The sequence below is a fragment of the Gopherus flavomarginatus genome, chromosome 3 (assembly GCF_025201925.1).
Source record: "Gopherus flavomarginatus isolate rGopFla2 chromosome 3, rGopFla2.mat.asm, whole genome shotgun sequence".
In the NCBI taxonomy this organism is placed as follows: Eukaryota; Metazoa; Chordata; order Testudines; family Testudinidae; genus Gopherus; species Gopherus flavomarginatus.
The window spans coordinates 148,824,441-148,843,351 of record NC_066619.1 but is presented as its reverse complement, the minus strand read 5'-3'; the positions used below and the strand labels follow the sequence as shown (position 1 = coordinate 148,843,351).

Here is an 18,911-nt window from a genome sequence, read left to right as displayed (position 1 = left end):
AAAACATCTGCAGCGGCACTCACAAAAGCTACCAGAATGTTAGGAACTATTAGGAAAATGATCCATAATAAGACAGTAAATATCATAATGCCACTACATAAATACATGAGACGCCCACCCCTTGAATACTGCGTGCTGTTCTGGTCGCCCCATCTCAATAAACATATCTTAGAATTGGAAGAGATACAAAGAAGGATAACAAAAATGATTAGGGGTATGGAACAGCTTCTGTATGAAGAAAGATAATAAGACTGAGACTTTTCAGCTTGGAAAAGAGATGACTCAAAATGATGATTGAGGTCTACAAAATCGTGACTGGTGTGGAGAAAATAAAGAGGGAAGTCTTATTTACCCCTTCACATAACACAAGAACGAGGAGTCACTCAATGAAATGAATAGGCAGCAGGTTTAAATGAATGGAAGTATTTCTTCACACACACACAGTCAGTGTGTAGAACTTGTTGCTGGGGGGTGTTGGGAAGGCCAAAAGTATAACTGGGTTAAAAAAAATAGGTTAGTTCACGGCGTACAGGTCCATCAATGGCTGTTAGCCAAGATGGTCAGGGATGCAACCCCATGCCCTGAGTGTCCCTAGCTTCCAAGTGCCAGAAGCTAGGAATGGACAACAGGAGGTGGATTGCTCGATAACTGCCCTGTTCTGTTCATTCCCTCTGAAACACCTGCTCTTTATGACTGTCAGAAGACAAGATACTGGGCTAGGTGGACCATTGGTCTGACCAATATAGCCATTCCTATGTTCTTATGTTTCTACTCATAAATTCCAATGATTCTCACAAAATGCTAGACTCTCCTCTCTCTGACTTGCTTACAGTGCTGTGAATTCATGATACTTATCTGAAGCCTCTCAATAGTTGTGTTTTTCTCAAATCTCCAGCTCCTGGAGTCCCATGATTCCCTGAGAATCTCAGCCTCCATTTAAAAGAAAAATAAATGTCTAGCCTTTGTGGTTACTGAGAAACGTCTGAACAGATGAACGCTAGAGGCTCAGAAACCAGTAAGCAAATATAAAGAACGATTTATTGTTTTCTTTTTAAAAAATCTAATGATTTTCAAGACAAGCGCCTTATTTCAAGAGGTACCTGCCTCTTAATTTTTGTAACGTTTACCTTTAGCAATACTGTGCTGTGTGTCTGTCTAGCTATTTATAACACTCCCACCCACAGTATCTTAGTTCTAAGTATTTCTGTCTAGGATTTGAACCCACTTCCAGTTTACTCAGGACACTTGATAGTCAAATAGGACCTGAGCCAAGCCCACAGATGTCAATGGGAGTCTTCAATGGACTCTGAATCAGGCTAATAGGCTTTTTCAGGACACAGCTTTATTAAGCTAATCCAGGAAAAGCCTGTAGCATGTGTGTGAATTCCTGCCATCCTTCAGGCAGCAAGGGAACTCCTTTCCCCCCACCTGCAGCTCCAGTCATGGTGATATGAAGTTCACACCACACTCACACCCTACCCAGTCGGCAAAGCTACCAGAAGAGATGGCATGGCATGCAACAATCAACTACTTTTGAATCAGTAAAACAGAAATGCTATGGAGATAGGTAGCATATTTTTTTTCAGGGTAAATCATTGTGGTTGTCCTTAAACACAGTAGAATCAGAGCAATTCTTATTTTGGTGCTTAAAGGGCAGGAGACCATCTGTGGACCATCACTAGCTCCTTGCTCTGCTACACGCTTCCTGTGTGCCCATGGTCAAGTGATAACAATGGAAGGAGACTAAATACTTTTGTGGATGTGGGCTGTACCATCTGTGCCTCAACTCCCTGGAGGTAACAGCACTTCCTTCCTCACATGGGCATTGGGAGGATAGACACACTACAGACTGTGAAGGGGCTGGGGGCCAGGTGAGTACCACAGGTATCTAGAGAAAGGGAGATGGGAAGTTCCTGGTAGACAGAGATGCTTTGGCAAGGCAAGGAAAAGCAGCATAGCCTCCAGCTAAACACCCTGAAGAGTGAGGGTGCAATCACCATATAGACTGTCATTCTGTGGCCTCAAAGGGGGAACACCTTACAAATCTCCTTTGCTCTGAGGCGAATCGTCCCTAGATCCACAGTGTATTGCACCCATCTGTCTCTGCGTTCTGCTCCAGTGCACAGTCCTGCAGAGGGTCCTGGCAGTCTGCACATGGATACCGCTGCAGCCAGTCCATGGGAGAGAGAGGAGAGAATCAGCCCCCACGTGCCTGGCAATGAACCCCCCAAGCAGCACTGGCCTATGGGTTTGTATCCAATGTGGTTATTCGATTGCAAGAGTAACACACAGTGTGAGTGTCTGTGTGTGTGACAACAGCGGCTCACACAATACTGTGGGTGGATGTTTGTGTGAGAGAGAACATTGCCTCAAACAACTGTGTGCGTGTGAGATAGGGAGAACAGCAGCTCACACAGTACAGCAAGTGTGTATGTGTAGTTGTGAGTGAGAACAGTGGCTCACGAAATTCTGGGGTGGCTGTCAGTGAATAAGAACAACAGACGCCAGCCAGGATTCACAGGGCGTGGGACAAAACTGAACAGAGATTCCGCCCACGCCAGTTCTGGGGCCCAGTCCGCATCTCTTTCCCAGTCCTTACGTTTCACTTTCCTTGACTCCAACTTGTTTGTTGGACAGAGACATTTCTTCCCCAACGTTGGAACCTGTAAAATAATAAATCTTGATAGAAAAAAAGAAAAAAAATCATGTCAAAGTTCAAAATCATTTTTGTTGCGTCAGTTTGGAAAGTGATTATTTTTGTGGGTCTTATTTTTCATTTTTTCGTGATCAATACAGTCCATTGAAAACATACTTTTGCTTCTCCCCGTCCCCTCCTCTTTTGCTTTGTTTTGCTACCCTGTAACTTTTGATTGGCTATCTTAGTCAGCTGGTGAGAGAGATTTTAATTTTTTTTCCAAATCACTATACATTTCCCATTGTTTTTGAAGTCTATTGCATCCGTCTCTCCACTCAAACGTGCAACAGAGAGACAGTGAGACTCACTGTCAGAGAAAGCTCATGCCAAATAATCACACAGAGATTACTCTCCATGGGAGCCAGCTCTCTGCTTTGGGTAGAGCAACACAGGCATCGCCAGAGTGGAGCAGGCCGATGGTCCACTTAGCCCAGTATCCTGCCTCTGACCAGGGCCGGTGCAACCATTTAGGTGACCTAGGCGATTGCCTAGGGTGCTGGGATTTGGGGGGCACCATTTTCTTTGGCAGAGACCGCGGTGGCTGGATCTTCGGCCACCCGTCGCTGCCGGCATTTAGGTGGAGGGAGCTGGGGCAGGGGAGCGCAGGGAGGGCCGCCTGCAGCAAGTAAGTGGGAGGGCGGCACGCAGGGGAACTCCCTGCCGCAGATCACCCCTGCCCCGCCTCCTCCCCGAGCATGCCGTGGCTGCTTCACTTCTCCCGCCTCCCAGGCTTGCGGCGCCTAAGCTCATAAGGAGGCGAGGCAGGGGTGAGCTGCGGCAGGGGTTGCCTCAGGGCGGAAGGTGGGGGGTGGAGAGCTGCCGCAAGGGGGCCACCTCAGGGCGGAGGGGGGGAGCTGCCGAGGAGATGGGGGGTGCCTCAGGGCAGGGGTTCGGGGACGGGGGAGGGCGCAAGATGGAAGTTTCGCCTAGAACGCGAAACATCCTTGCACCGGCCCTGCCTCTGACAGCGTTAGGCGCCAGATGCTTCAAAGGAAGGTGAAACAATTCCCAGGTAGGTGGATGTGGGATAGTCTGCACCTCTGCCCTACATGCACACCATTAGCCCAAATGCACCATTGCAACAGGGCAATAGTATTGTTCAGCGCCCCCTCTGCTCTTCCCCAAATGACTGCATTGGCCTGTCTGCTGGTTTTAACATCACTCACTGTGATAGGGCTCCCAACAGCCAAGCCATGAGAATTGCATGAACCTCATTAGTGACATCTGTGTATTTCCCCAGCTTTTTGCATTCTGTCCCCCCTCCCTTGCTATGGAACGAGGCAGAAGAAGTGAGAATGACTCTCTCCCTCACCTGTCTCCCGTCCCTGGCGGGACATGCATTTGATAGGGGAAACTTATCCATGGCTGTTTAAAACCTTCAGTCTGGTCAGTGTCAATGGCCAAATCCTCAAAAGCCAAGCTGTTGTCACTAAATCAAAACTGATGAATTAAACTAATTAAACCTGCCAGAGCTGCTGTGTGCGGCTTAGGAATTCTGGAGGACCTGGGGCACTCTGCATGTCTATCTCAGCCTGCAAACTCCATTTTGCTTGTAAGGCTGGTCTTAGCCTTCTTAATCTTTCTCTGCCTCTCCTCTGGACTAAAATTCCCAGCTGCTGGAGGGCTAACAACAGAGGGCCCTTACATTTGGATGCGCACCGCTTGGTCAAAGAAATACCTACCACCCAGCCCAAACCAGGGTTAAGTCTGCCTCATTAACTGCTAAGTTGTCCCCCTCACCGGAGTTCAGTCACCTGGCAAAGGTTATAAAAGAGGATCTAGCAGTGCCTCTTTAAAAGAGCTTAGAAAGACTGAGTTCTGGAGAAGAAGTCATAGCAGGAGGAGAGGAAGGAGCCTACATTCCTTAGAGGATGCTGCCCAAAAAAATGATCCAGAATGGTGAGGAAACTGAGGCAGCGAAACACAGGTAGGTGTTTTATTGTTTTGCCTGGATCTGTGCTTTTTGCGCTCTAAGTGGAGAGTAGCTGTTTAGAAATCTTTGCAAAGTCTGTGAGCCCATTGACTTCACCTCCCCCTAAAGAGTTAAACTGTAATCCCAGGGGGCCCCCAAGGTTGGGAAGAGTGTATTTAAGTTTGGCGGAAGGGGGAAGTCAATACTGGTTCTGGGGCTTAGAGCATCTGGGCTCTTTGCTCCCTTTTCTGTGAGAGGCTAACAAAATGGCGGAGCAGGAATAATAACACTTACCTGCCTCACCGCCATGTTGTGAGCTTTATTTCAGGCACGGGTTTATGGCTGTAATGTTTTCGGGGGCCATTGCCTACAAGATGCGCTCTGAGGCCTGGATGATCTTTAAAGTTGATGGGAGAGATTCTATTGATTTGAATCAGAGCAGGATCAGGCTCTAATTGAACAGTATCTGAAGCACTCTCCTCCCTGCTCTTGGCTTGCTGAGCAAACAGCAGCATCAGAGAGGAAGCCTTTTTCTGTCACAGAGGAAAATAACTTGGAAGGTTCTGACAGGAATTTCTTCACACTGCTCTGCATAACTCCTCAGTGCTCCCATGCTGCGTAATGGTTTTTACTTAAAGGGAAGCAATTTGAGAAGAAAGATTAAATGAACAGGAATACAGAGGTTTTTGTCCCACACTCCCCTCCCGGTACGTTCCTGCGCTATGGCTCTGAAACAGCCTGGTGCTGAAGACTAGAGGCCAGATTTTCAAAAGTGCTCAGTGCCCTGTAGCTCCTGCTGTCCCGACGGACACTGCTCCTTTTTGAGAATGGGGCCACTTCATTTTGGGCGAGATTTACAAAAGTGCTCAGGGCCATATTTTCAAGTGCTCAGCACCCACAGCGGGGGGGGGGGGGGGGGCAGGGCAGATTTTTCACAGGAACAAAGCTCCCGTTTAGGCTCTGAAATCAAGGACTGATTTTTCCGAAGAGCTCAGTACCTGTTCTGTTGATCCCTTTGAAAGGTGGCCTGAGTGGGGATGTAGGTCGGTTGTACAGCATATACTCTGGGCTTAATTTGTGGCATCTCTAGTTTTGAGGAAGTAGCACAGTCTAGTGGGTAGAGCATTGGACTGGACCTCAGTTTCTCTTCCCTCCTGTGCCTGTTGGATGTACTGTAGCACAAACAGGAGTTAATTCAGGGAAGTCCTATGGCCTGTGTTGTACAGCAGGTCAGATTAGGTGATCACAGGTGGGCGCCTCCTGGCCGTTTGATTTATGAAAATTCAGCTGCTTTCTTTGGTGCCTAGGCTTTCTCCTTATGTATCCAAATATCTAGATGATACTTATAGATTTCAACCTTAAAAAAATGTGAGGTCTGTATGTATAATAAATGACATGAAGAATAAGTAGGGGAGATGAACTTTGGATGAGATGAGAGACAAAGAAAGGAAAAATAGTTAAGATTGCAGAAGGTTGCAGGTTTTTTCTTGTCATGTTACACAGTGACACTGACCGTGATCCCGTCTTTTCATTGCTGTCATAGATGATAATTCCAATCCCATCTATAAAATCTTCCTCTGACCATTTCAGTGGCCTTGTATCTCTAGCTATATTTTGTTTACTTGTCGGGGGCAAAGGGAGGGCTATGGCATTTCTTTGGTTCTACTGATTGCCTCTTTGCTCTGTTAGGAGAGTCCTCTCTCTGAGTGCATTTGAAAAAATGCTGAAATTCTGACAAGTGTGCTAGGCAACAGCTCTGCTGAATGCTGTGGGGTTGCTGAGTGGGTTTTTTTTGGATGCTTTGAATTCACATGCTGGGGCATCATTCTTATAATGCATTCCCCGGTCCTAAAATGTGGTCAACAGGGTAAATGGAGCCAGATCCTCAACTGATGTAAATTGGTTTAGTCAATAGAGCTGCTCTTGATTCACACCAGCTCAGGATCTGGTGTATGATATGGAATAAGGATGATGAAATGGATGGTCCTGGGGTTTAGATATTCCCTTCTGTCTTGTCCCGCTTTGCTGAGATTATAGGAATATGCTAAGATATCGGGGCTCCCAGAGGCACCTGGTAACAGCGTCATCTGGTGGCCTCGAGCATATTATTACGCTGACTCCTCCAATGACTTTTATCCATATCAAGAGGGGGTTGTGCTAACAGATTCCACAACTACATGTACAAATTCATCATGGCATCAGTTGAGGATTCCCTTCCACTTTTCATTTTAGAGATGCCAGATCTCACAATAGGCACGTAACATGTAATCTAGCAACAGCAATCTCATGTGAGTCCCCATTGAGAGGGGAAAGAACAAATTAACAGCAGGCAGCAGAAATCAGACATTGTAAAGAGAAACTGAAAGATTTAGGGGAGGGTTGACTGAGGTTAAGGCACTAGACTGGACTCAGGGCACCGGGCTTCAGTTCCCCACAGTGCCACATATTTCTGTGAGAAGTCATTTAGATCTGCTTTTTCAAAAGCATTTAGGGCCAGATTTGAAGGTGCTCAGCCCCTACTCTTGAGCTGCCTGGATATAATCGTAGCCTCAAAGTCATTGGGCCAGAATTTCACCCTCTGGTTCTGTTCTCCATTTTACAAATGGGAATAAAGATATTTCCTTTCTCCCAGCATTCTCTGTCTTGTCTGTACTGACTGTAAACTCTTGGGGAGGTGTCTGTCTCTTTCACCCTGGGGCACCTGACACAATGGGGCACTCGTCTCAGTCAGGGACACTAGCTGCTATCGTAATATAGATTGATTAAAATTGCAGATCTCAGAAGCGAGAGTGAATGAGTAGATCTGAGAGAAGAGTTTGTTCCCAGACCTTTCAGATGAACAAATCCCTTAGCTGTGGGAAACAAGTCCGGTGCTGCCGTCCTGTGCAAAGATACAACACAATGGCCAGGAAATAATTCTCTGGAATTCACTGGAAACCTTGCTGGAATCTAGGTCTGGATCCAGATTGACTAAAGGGTTGACATTCCTCCTTTATTAGCATTGTTCAGCTCACATTGCCCAGCATTTGGGAGATGTGCATAAGATCAGGAGGCTTCTAACCATCGCTCCCTTGGGAAAATGACATTAAACAAGGAGATCCAGTTGTGGAAAAATTGGAAAGAGTCCAGCGGAGGGCAGCAAAAATGATTAGGGGGCTGGAACACATGACTTATGAAGAGATGCTGAGAGAACTGGGATTGTTTAGTCTGCAGAAGAGAAGAATGAGGGGGGATTTGATAGCTGCTTTCAACTACCTGAAAGGGGGTTCCAAAGAGGATGGTTCTAGACTGTTCTCAGTGGTAGCAGATGACAGAATAAGGAGTAATGGTCTTAAGTTGCAGTGGGGAGGTTTAGGTTGGATATTAGGAAAAACTTTTTCACTAGGAGGATGGTGAAGCACTGGAATGGGTTACCTAGGGAGGTGGTGGAATCTCCTTCCTTAGAGGTTTCTAAGGTCAGGCTTGACAAAGCCCTGGCTGGGTGATTTAGTTGGGCATTGGTCCTGCTTTGAGCAGGGGGTTGGACTAGATACCTCCTGAGTTCCCTTCCAACCCTGATATTCTATAGTTCTATTATTCTTAGTCTCATTGAGAAACGTGCTTCCTTCTTACCTGCCAGCAAGCTATCATCCTCCTTTTTGGTGTTAACTAACACCAGAATCATTTTACCTTCCAAGAAGGGGAGCGTGACTGACTTTTATCATAGGCCTATAAGGATCAATTTTGCCACTTGACAGCTTCTTCCTCTAGTTTGTGTATACTCCAACCACGCATGGAAGTGACCTAGATGTCATTGTGCTCCTTGCCCCTTTGCTCCAGGCACAGAATCAGTGGATGTTGTTTCCTATAACATTACACCCGCTTTCCACTGGTGTAACCCCCTTGATTTCAGTGGGATTGGTTGTCTGTAGTTTTCTTTTAATAAAGAAATCTTAGCCCCACTGAAGTTAATGTCAAAACCCTGTTGACTTCAGTAGGGTCAGGATTTTACCCTTGTTTAAGTTAGACTATTCCATATATTGCACATTGATTCCTTACTTTGCAAGATGTTCCATGGATTTCCATGGGACCACTCTCCAAGTAAGGTAATATTTAACAGGGGTAAGGATGCCAGAATCTGGCCAATAGTGTGTACACATAGATTTTCAAAGAACTCAGCTCCCAGTTAACCAAGTGAACTTTATGGGAGCAGCTGAGCATTCAGCCCTGCTGCCAATCTGGCCTGGACATAGAATTTTAAAAATAACATATAGAATATCGAGGATCACTTGATGTAGATCTATGGTGCTAGGCAAATGAGGAAACTAAATTAGATACATTAACTAGAGAAATAATTTCACAAGTGACAAGTGGGCCAATAGCTATTGACTATCCTGACTGGGCTTTGCAGAAAAATGCTTGGGAAAAATAATGGGTAGATTTCTAAACTCATTTGGGGCTTTATGTGTTCTTCATTGGCGTGATTGGAACTGCAGGAAGTAGGAACATGAAGAGCTGTGCCGGGGAAGCTGGCTTTCTGCTTTGCAGCGGCCTGATGCAAAGACACTCTACACAATTGTTACAATCCTTTTCTAATAGCGATAAAAAAGGAAACTCCATCTGAATTACCAGCCTCTGGAGGGTGCTTCCAAACATAATGTATTGCCAGTCTCTGTGTTAAGAATAATAATAATAAAACCCTAGATCTTATAAAAGCCGCTCAGATCCACTTGCTGGCATGCAGTAATACAATAAGTATTAAAACTGAATTATAATGGCTTTTTAAAACTCACCTCGTTTTTCTTTTTCATTATTTTTAATATCACATTAAGGGGGAAATTTAGGTTTGAGAGAGGAAAGTAAAGAAGCTGAAATCTTCTATTTGGATGGTGGCAGGTAGATGCAATTCTTCACCATGGATAGGGCAAAGGATTTCTTTCAGGGCCGGATTCTGACTCTCATATTCCCGTTGAATATCCTGGGAGTGGTTCCTTGGAAGGCAGTGGGAATGTTCGACGTAAGATGCGTCCAATGTGAACAACTGGCTCCTCTCTCCCATTCTGCAGGTCTCTCTTTTTGGTCTTTCTCTGCTTTGGGTTGATCACTTACATAGTCATGTTCTGGACAGGGCTGGCTCTAGGCACCAGCCCTCCAAGCATGTGCTTGGGGCAGCACTTTCAAAGGGGCGGCACTCCACGCCTCCCCCCTTTATTTTTGGTTGTGGTGGCAAAAAGCCAGAGCCAGCCCTGGCCAGAGCCATTCGCCCTGTCAGTGCGCAAGCCAGGATCCACACCCCCTGCCCAGCCCGGCGGTGCCCTGAACAGACCACTCCGGCGGAGAAACGCGACTCTGCCCTGGGCAGACTCAGAGCAGCAGCGGCAGCAGGACCCCTCCTCCCTCCCTGCATCCCGGACCCCACTTCCCTCCCTCCCCAGCTCCTCACACACTCAGGGTGCCCATCTTGCTGCAACCCAGGCTCAGCTCCAGGAGCTGCCTGGGATAATCAGACCCAGGGGGCAGCCCAAGAGGTGCAGAGACCCAGCCGCTCATGCCAAAGGGGCCGCTAGCGACAAGCCCGGAGAGTCTTTTGAACCAGGCGGTGAGCCGGAGTCACGCTTGATTCTGCGCTGCAGTTCCCAGGATATCTGGGCTCCAGCACAGGGCCAGTCAATAAAACAAAACACAAAGTGCGTTGTGGAGCAAACCCAGGCCAGTTTGGAGCCTGGCCTACGAGGCTGCCTTGTGCAGGGCTTTCTAGCATGTGGCTGGCTGCAAGCTGGAGCTAGGCACCATCTGTCCCTGCCCCCCCTCCCAAGCTCACGAGATCAGATGCTGACTTTGTAAGTGCCTCCTATTCCTTGTATGGAAAGTGGCTCCCCATAGGGCTCGCGGAGACTCATCTAACACCTCCCCCGCTGTGACTTTCCCCAGCTCCCTTTTCTTCTTGCTCGTAGCAGAGAAGCAAAGGAGAAATCTCCCAGACTCTGCTGTTTCCCACAACTCACCCCCCTCCAACACTCCACGCTCAGGATGGACCGAGCCAGGCAAGCCAGATCAAGCGGAGAGCGGTTTCCAAAGTAGCCCTGATGGTGGCGGATCGGATGGAGCCAGAGCTGCCACTGGAGTAGCGGCGAGTCAGAGTATCTCCCTGGATCCCCCACTCCACCCACAGATCTCAGCCGGTCTCCTCCCCACTGGGCTGGGCAGGGGGCGCGGATCCTGGCTTGCCCGCTGACGGGGCGAATGGTTGGGCAGCCCGAGCTGCCAGGGAGCTGCCCCCTCCTGCCCTTGGACCCAGCCCGCTGCGCACCTCCCCTGCCTCAGCCCCGCGCTGCCTGCCCTGGTTGGGGAGAGGCAGAGCCTGGCGCTGAGCGAGGCAGTGGGAGATACTGCCTGCCAGGGGACCCCCACGGCTCGGGCACCTGGGGGTCAGTGTCCCTCCTCTCGGCTCTGCCTGCAGAGGGCTGGGGAAGCAGCTGTCAGCGCCTGCCCCTCTCAGCCCTTGCACACTCCATCCTTCACGTGTACCTCCCTCCATTGCTCCTTCACCGAATCCCTTGCCCTTGTACTCTCCCTTCACCTGCACCTCTCCCCTCGTACCCTCCCCGAACCCTCGCCTCCTGCACCTACCCCTTCCCCTGCACCTCTTCTCCTGCAACCCTCCTGATACCCCTTCTCCTCCTCCTCCATCCTCCGCGAGTACATCACACCCCGCTTCTCCCGCACCTCCCACTTCACCCGCACCTCTCCCCTCGTACCCTCCCCCAGCCCTCTCCCCCGTACCCTTCTTCCCCTGCACGTCTTCTCCTGCAACCCTCCTGATACCTCCTCTCCTCCTCCTCCCTCCTCCGCGAGTACATCACACCCCGCTTCTCCCGCACCTCCCACTTCCCCTGCACCTCTCCCCTCGTACCCTCCCCCAGCCCTCGCCTCCCTCACCTCCCCCTTCCCCTGCACCTCTTCTCCTGCAACCCTCCTGATACCCCCTCTCGTCCTCTGCGAGTACATCACACCTCGCTTCTCCTGCACCTCCCACTTCCCCCGCACCTCTCCCCTCGTACCCTCCCCCAGCCCTCGCCTCCCTCACCTCCCCCTTACGCTGCACCTCTTCTCCTGCAACCCTCCTGATACCCCTTCTCCTCCTCCTCCATCCTCCGTGAGTACATCACACCCCGCTTCTCCCGCACCTCCCACTTCACCCGCACCTCTCTCATTGTACCCTCCCCCAGCCCTCGCCTCCCTCACCTCCCCCTTCCCCTGCACCTCTTCTCCTGCAATCCTCCTGATACCCCTTCTCCTCCTCCTCCCTCCTCCGGGAGTACATCACACCCCGCTTCTCCCGCACCTCCCACTTCACCCGCACCTCTCTCATTGTACCCTCCCCCAGCCCTCGCCTCCCGCACCTCCTCCTTCCCATGCACCTCTTCTCCCGCAACCCTCCTGATACCCCCTCTCCTTCTCCTCCATCCTCCACTAGTACATCACACCCCACTTCTCTGCCAGTGTAGAGCCCCCAAGCACCCACACCTGATCCTCTGCCTGAACCCTCTTTGCTCGATCCCCAACCCTTTCAAGGTTTGACGATTAGTTCCTATGCCTTCCATGTGCATTTGCAGCACTAGAGATGGGATTGTGGAGGATGGGGGAGAGTTTTATAACTAAAGTCAAATAAAAATAGGAGAAAAGGTTTGATCCCCATTGCAAGTGTAAATGGGGATTTCTGTGGTGAACGAGGAGGTCACTTTGGGTGGGGGACCCCAGTGCTGGGGCAGCAGGGGGTGCAGGTGGTGGGGGGTAAAGAGAGATCCCAGTGCTGGGGTGGCAGCGAGGGCAGTGGTGCGGAGGGCGGGAGCCCAGGGCTGAGGTGGAGGGCAGCCAAAAATTTTTTTGCTTGGGGCTGCAAAAAACCTAGAGCCAGCCCTGATCCTGGATGAGCACAATAAGCATAAATAAGCCACGGGGTAGATGATACAGTTGGAAGACTGTGTGGCCTAATGGATAGAGTGTTAATTTGGGATCCAGGAGATCTGGGTTTCTGTGCCTCTGTTTATCCTCCCCCCATGTGAGAATGAGACCTGGACTCTCTCTCTGTATGTGTATGTACTTGGTTGTGCTTTTGGTCTGACTTCTAACTGCTGCTGTGAATCCAAGGAGGACTCTGGCATCCCAGGGTGTCAGTCTGGCGTGTCTCCTTCACCTTGCCCTGCCTGTCACTCTGAGGAAATGTTATCTTTACGGCTGACTGACAGCTTTGCATTTCTGTCTGGGTTGAATATGCCATTCTGTTACCTGTACCAGTGATTAGCTCCCTGTGCTGCTTGACCCCTGTTTAAACACTCGGCTCTGCTTAGATGGCTGGGATGTGCTCGGGCAGCTCTACGTGGCACACCCAGGGCTCCCAGTCTCTGAGCAGCATGTTTCACTGTCTTTTGCAGGCAAGAGTGAAGGTTGTAGTTACTTAAGACTAGATTGGGACTCAGATTACAGGAAGGAAGGAGAGAGAACACCCCACTCTTGTGTCTTGCATGGGCTTCTGGGATTGGGGTCTGGCTGTGCAGGAGTCAGCAGATGCTGCGCTCTCGCGGCACAGTGGGTGGGGAGTGGCAGGGAGTGGGCAGGGCCTTGGTTTCATCCCCCACTACTCACCTGCCATTTGGCCAGGAGTAAATTACTACTGTCTTAGAAACAAGAAGAGAGGCGGAATTGTGACTTGGGGGCCTGAATCACAGCACCTCCTGGGGCTACTCCTGAGGCTACTCCTGTGCCTAAAAGTGTGGTCAAGCCCTGAGGTAAGCGGTCAGTAAAGCAGACCTGGAGCCTTCTCCATGTGGAGTTCTTCATTTGCGCACATGGCACCGCTCAGAGAGGCTGCTGCTCCTCACAGTCCTGGATACTGCTGTTGCTTTATTCAGAGCAGAATGGTTTTTTGGTACAAGTTTCCTCCGTTGAGCTCTGCTCCGGTTAATATTGACTGAAAACCAATTTGCCCCCAATTGCATGAATGTGAATTAATACAGCTGTTGATTTAGGTGAGTGGTACAGGATCTAATAAAAAGGGCAAACATGGCATTTCCCAGACCTGTCACCCAAGTCATTAGCAGGCTGTGAAAGAGTCTATGGAAATTCCTATTACTGCCTTTATTTATTCTGCCAAGATTTCCAGGGGGCTAATTTCCAGTGCCTTCAAAGCTGGCAGCTAGTGCAAATACAGAGGCGAAATCCCTCAGCAGAGTCTTTTGTTTGTTGCCTGATAAATTGTGGTGTTGGGGGGGGGGAGTGAGAAACTTGGCATTTTTATGATTGCAAATTCAAGGAAACAAATTTCAGGTGGTGGGGTTTTTAAATGCTAAGTTGTTTACTTTATCTTGAAAAGCAGCATTAATTGAAACAGGCAGGCGGGTCCCACAAGACAAGGTTATCTTTATTTCAGGAATCATCATTCTGAGGCAAAGAAAAGCCTTTTTCTCATTTGCTCCTGCTGGTAATGTGAAGCTTTTGAATGAGAATTAACCCTATGAAGCAGCTAAGCCCTTTGTATCAACTCACGCAGCCGAAGAAAAGTCTAGACCGCTCAATGGCAAACGGAGACGTATCTGTGTCCCCCATTGTTTTCTGTCAGGATTATTAAAACTATAAGAAACTTACACACAAAGCATTCTCCCATCTTGACTGCATTTTAACGAGCCGCTTATGCTAAGCAAGCCCTTGTCATTGTCCTGATGTTACAGAGGGTAATCTACTAAACTGATAAACAGGTGAATCCATTGTGAACCTAGAGCAATTTCCATGTCTTCATGTGGAATGTTTTGCATGTCAATATACATAGGAGCCCTGAGAGATTCCTACTGATGTGATGAGATAGATAGAAGGGAGAAAGGAGTTGGGGATTTTGAAAGAAAGTTCTGAGATTCCGTGAAAGTTGGGCCATGTGGGCAGGGCCGGCGCTACCATTTAGGCTGTCTAGGCAATCGCCTAGGGCACCAGGATTATTGAGGGGGTGGCATTTTGCCAGGGGGGCGGCAAGTGGCTCCGGTTGACCTGCCGCAGGCATGCCTGCAGAGGGTCCGTTGGTCCACAGCTCCAGTGGAGCTGCCACAGGCATTCCTTCAGACGGTCCTCTGCTCCCTCGACTCTGGTGGACCTCCTGCAGGCATGCCTGCGGCAGCTCCACTGGAGCCATGGGATCAGCGCGGGGGGCGGCGAAATGGCCGTGCGCCTAGGGCGCAAGAAACCCTGGCACCAGTCCTGCATGTGGGCTGGGGGATGGAAAGAGGATAGTACTAGGAACTCTTAAGTATTTCATGCTGAGGGGAGTCTAATAATATCTTCAATGAGACAGGAGTTGGAAAGAATGATTTAAAAAAAAGAAAAGTGTATTTATTGATGTGGAGAAAGCATATGGCTTTGTTCCACAGGAGCTGAAGTTTGGAGTGTTGAGATGGTAGGGAGTGGGACTTCCAGAAGGGAAGTGACAGATGAGTCAAGAGGTAAGGTGGCACCAATACCTGGAGTTCTGTAGAGGTTTGAAGTGATGGTGGCACTGAGACAAGGCAGTGTGCTGAGTCCATCTCTTGCCATCCCAGTTACAGAGTGAATTAGTAGGAGAATCAAGCAAAGAAAGTAAGGGAGGAAGCGGACAGCAAAAAAGGACATAGAAGACTGAGGATATTGTTACCAAAATGTTGGGTTCGCCTAGCTGAGAGCCAATGACAGCCAGTCAGGGATAAGGAAAGGTTGCTTTATTCTGCAGAAGAAAGGAGAGTTTTGAACCTTGGTACAAAAAAACTCTACTCCATACAAAAACCAAGAATCTTTTATACACACTCACACACAGGCTTCGGTTGTGTTAGCATTTGATTGGTGGTTAGCAAACCCTGCACTTTTGCAATTTACTTTGCAAAAAACTGCTTAGGACCAGCTTCAACTTCCTCAAGACTGATAAGGGAAGACAGTTCAAAAGTTCAGGCTACTGTGTCCGTGAGATGTCCAATTTTTCCTAATGGTTGCCAGATATTATAAAACTACTAGCTGTTAGGGGGTTGCTGCTGACTGTCACAGTCCCCTCTTTGGGCCTGATAATCCAAATTGTCAGGCCCTTTACGCAATTTGCGATTAAGCTGGAGGGAGAGATATTGTGTTTTCCTACGGACAGTAGAGCCCTTAGTAACAGCACTACACAAACATTTTGCACATTGCAACATTACCCGAATGACACATAGAAAGAAAAGAGAGAAAATAATTCATTTGACAATTTTACGGAAAAGGCCAGTAAACCATGACCCAAGGTCTGAGAGAAGGTTTTCAAAATTAAGGGTATGATTAAGAGATACAGTGTGGAAAACAACAGCTGCATTCTTGATGACCTGCAAATTCTTTTCAATTTAACCAGAGCGATTAATATAAAAACAGCATTTTTTTCCAATGCGAGCACAGACCCCCCCCCTTCAGCATTTATGGCATTTAGCACATGCCTATTTTGCAGTGTTACTTTTGCTATGATGTTAATTTTTTGTTGTAACTTTTGGAACGCGTCCAAAGAAGCATTAGCTGCTTTTTTAAGTTTTGCAGAAATGTTTACCACTGCCCTTTTTAGATCCGCCACCCCCAGTTCTGGAATTAGTTCACGTATAAAGGAATGAAATCCCATTTGCCTGATTACTAGGGGGTTTTCAGCACGTTTAACCCTAGCCCCTTTTAAGGGTGTGAAGAGCTTGTGAGAATAAGTTTCCAGGTTGAGGATTTGGTGTGAGTTCAGTGTGGTATTTACTTGAATGTCTGGTAATACTCTGGCCACACCACACCGGCCATGCCAACCCGGTGGGAGAGCTTTGTAAGCATTATGGCCACAAATAAAATATAGACCGGGGCTCTGTAAATAAAGGGTGAGGCAGCTTCCTGCTACTCGGTGGCTCCAATCTACCCTAACATCTCAATGTTTGGAGGTGCCAAGTACCCGGCCCCGGCACCGCCAATGGGATGCATTTAAATGTCCCATGGCGTGGGTGTTGTTTAAGATACCCCCACAGTATGTAATAGCAAACAAGTGTGATATAAAGCTTACTAGCGCCCCCTGGTATTTAGAGATTTTTACAAGGGATGAGTGAGGTGATAAAATGCCAGAGAAGATGTTCATATAATATACATGGGTCTCGTTTATGGGACCCAAGGGAAGGAATGAAGGAAACCACTCCCTTTGATAACGTTTGCCTGTTAATTTTTCAATATAGGCCTTTTGAAACTGGCAGGGAGGTCTCTGGGTGTTTACACCAATTTTTAAGGGGTAAAAGATTTCATTTTTAACACTAAACCTAAGGGTTTGATTAAAGGCTTTTAAGGGGATGTAACCCAGTTTCTTCCTGATTTCGTTAACAGCCTCAAAACATAGGGCCAGCTTATACCCAAACCCAAGGATATTGAAGAGAGGGACCCCTTGGGCCTCCCAACTATGATGTCAAACCTCAAATGTTTTCCCATACTTATTAGACTGGTATTTTCCTTTCCACCACCACTCAGCTTTCCGCACCACTTGTAGGGAGAGAGTTTTAGAGAGGTTTAAAGGTACAGCCCACAGTCCTATTCCTTCCTCAGAATGAGTTCAATGACACAACCAACAGTCAGACAAGTGTCCCAACATGGCCAGTTGCTGAAGAGGTTTAGCTGCTGGGTGCGGGTTGGCTTGTACAAGGGGCAGGCTCAGAAATAATAGCCACTTCAGCACTTGACTTGAAAAGGGCCAGCCCACCGGGATTGGAGAGGCTCGATTTTCGACTCTTTTACATAGATCCAATCCCCTGGCTGGATCCGGTGAGCAGGTACATTAGCAGGTAGGGACTGAAATTGGGCTGCATACCTGTGAAGAGACATGAGAGTATTTTGGAGGGAAACAACATATTTGATTAAGTCTTTGTCCCCCCAAGTGGCTAAATCAGTTACAGGTCCTGGGTCAGCAAATCTGGTGTATGGCCTGCCGAATAAAAGTTTAAAAGGTGAGAGACCAAGGCGACCCCTAGGGGCAGTTTGAACTTCCAAAAGGGCCAAAAAGGCAGAGCCTGAAGCCATTTTAACCCAGTTTGTGCACATATTTTGGAGAGCTTAAACTTTAAAGTTTGGTTTATTTTTTTTACTTGCCCAGAAGATGGTGGTCTTCACGGAGTATGTAGAAGCCATGTGATACCTAGGGCCTTTGCAATGTATTGCAATGTATTGAATAACCTGGGCAGTGAAATGAGTCCCTTGATTAGAGTTAATAGACCTAGGAGGACCAAACCTAGGAATAACATGGTTTAATAAGGTTTTCCCCACTTCCAAGGCAGTTGCTTGTTTAGTTGGGAATGCTTCGGTTTAGCCAGTTAGTTGGCATACAATTACAAGAAGATACTTGTAGCCTTGGCACTTGGGCATCTCTGAATAGTCAATTTAGAGCCGTTTAAAGGGCGTATATGCCCATAACCTTGCTCCAGAGGGGCCTTTTTGTTCCCCCCTTGGATTGAATTTTGCACAAATGTTACAGGTGGAAAGGACTTTTTTGGCTTTCTGGAATACCCCAGGGGCATACCAAAGTCTGTTTACAATAGCTGCCATGGCCTCTGTTCCGCCGTGTGTTTTGTGGTGTAGTTTAAATAGGGCAGGCTGCAGAGCAGCCTGGGGCAAGGCTCTTTTCCCATCAGGTAGCTGCCACTCCCCCCTTGGTGTCTTAGTGGCCCCTACGTCCTCCCAGCGACTAACCTCTGATGGTTCAGGGACAAATGGGACCGGTGTTGATGGGGGAGAGGGTGCGAGCACAATTTGGTTGGTAATATAAGGTTGTAGGGAGGCTGCTTTTGATGCTGCTTCAGCCAATCAGTTCCCATGGACGGTGGGATCATTTCCCTTCTGGTGGGCATGAACATGAATAATGGCAATCTCGGATGGCAGGTGCACGGCCTTTAATACTTTTAGAATTAAGGGCCCATGTGCTACTTTAGTGCCACCGAAGGTAATAAAACCCCGCTCTGCCCAGAGTTGCCTCGTGGCATAGCAAATGCCAAAAGCATATTTCGAATCAGTATAGATGTTTACAGACTGACCTGCTGCCAGCTCACATGCTTGGGTGAGGGCTACCAATTCTGCCGCCTGGGCTGAGATGGAGGGTCCCAGGGGTGCAGACTGTAATACCTCAAACTGGGTAGATACTGCAAATTTAGATATTTGTTGGCCCTCCATGACCCATGCCGAGCCATCTGTATACAGTTCCAGGTCAGCATTTGGAATGGACACATTTGAAAGATCTGGTTGAGGTTTTTCCTGATAATGCACTACGTGAAGACAATCATGTGAAGGGTTATG

General features: G+C 48.3%; 1 protein-coding gene across 1 annotated transcript in view; it reads left to right on the top strand.

The window, feature by feature from the left end:
• Window positions 1-18,911, top strand: part of EPHA5 (EPH receptor A5) — a 420,893-nt gene that overhangs the window by 349,985 nt on the left and 51,997 nt on the right. The window lies entirely within an intron of this gene.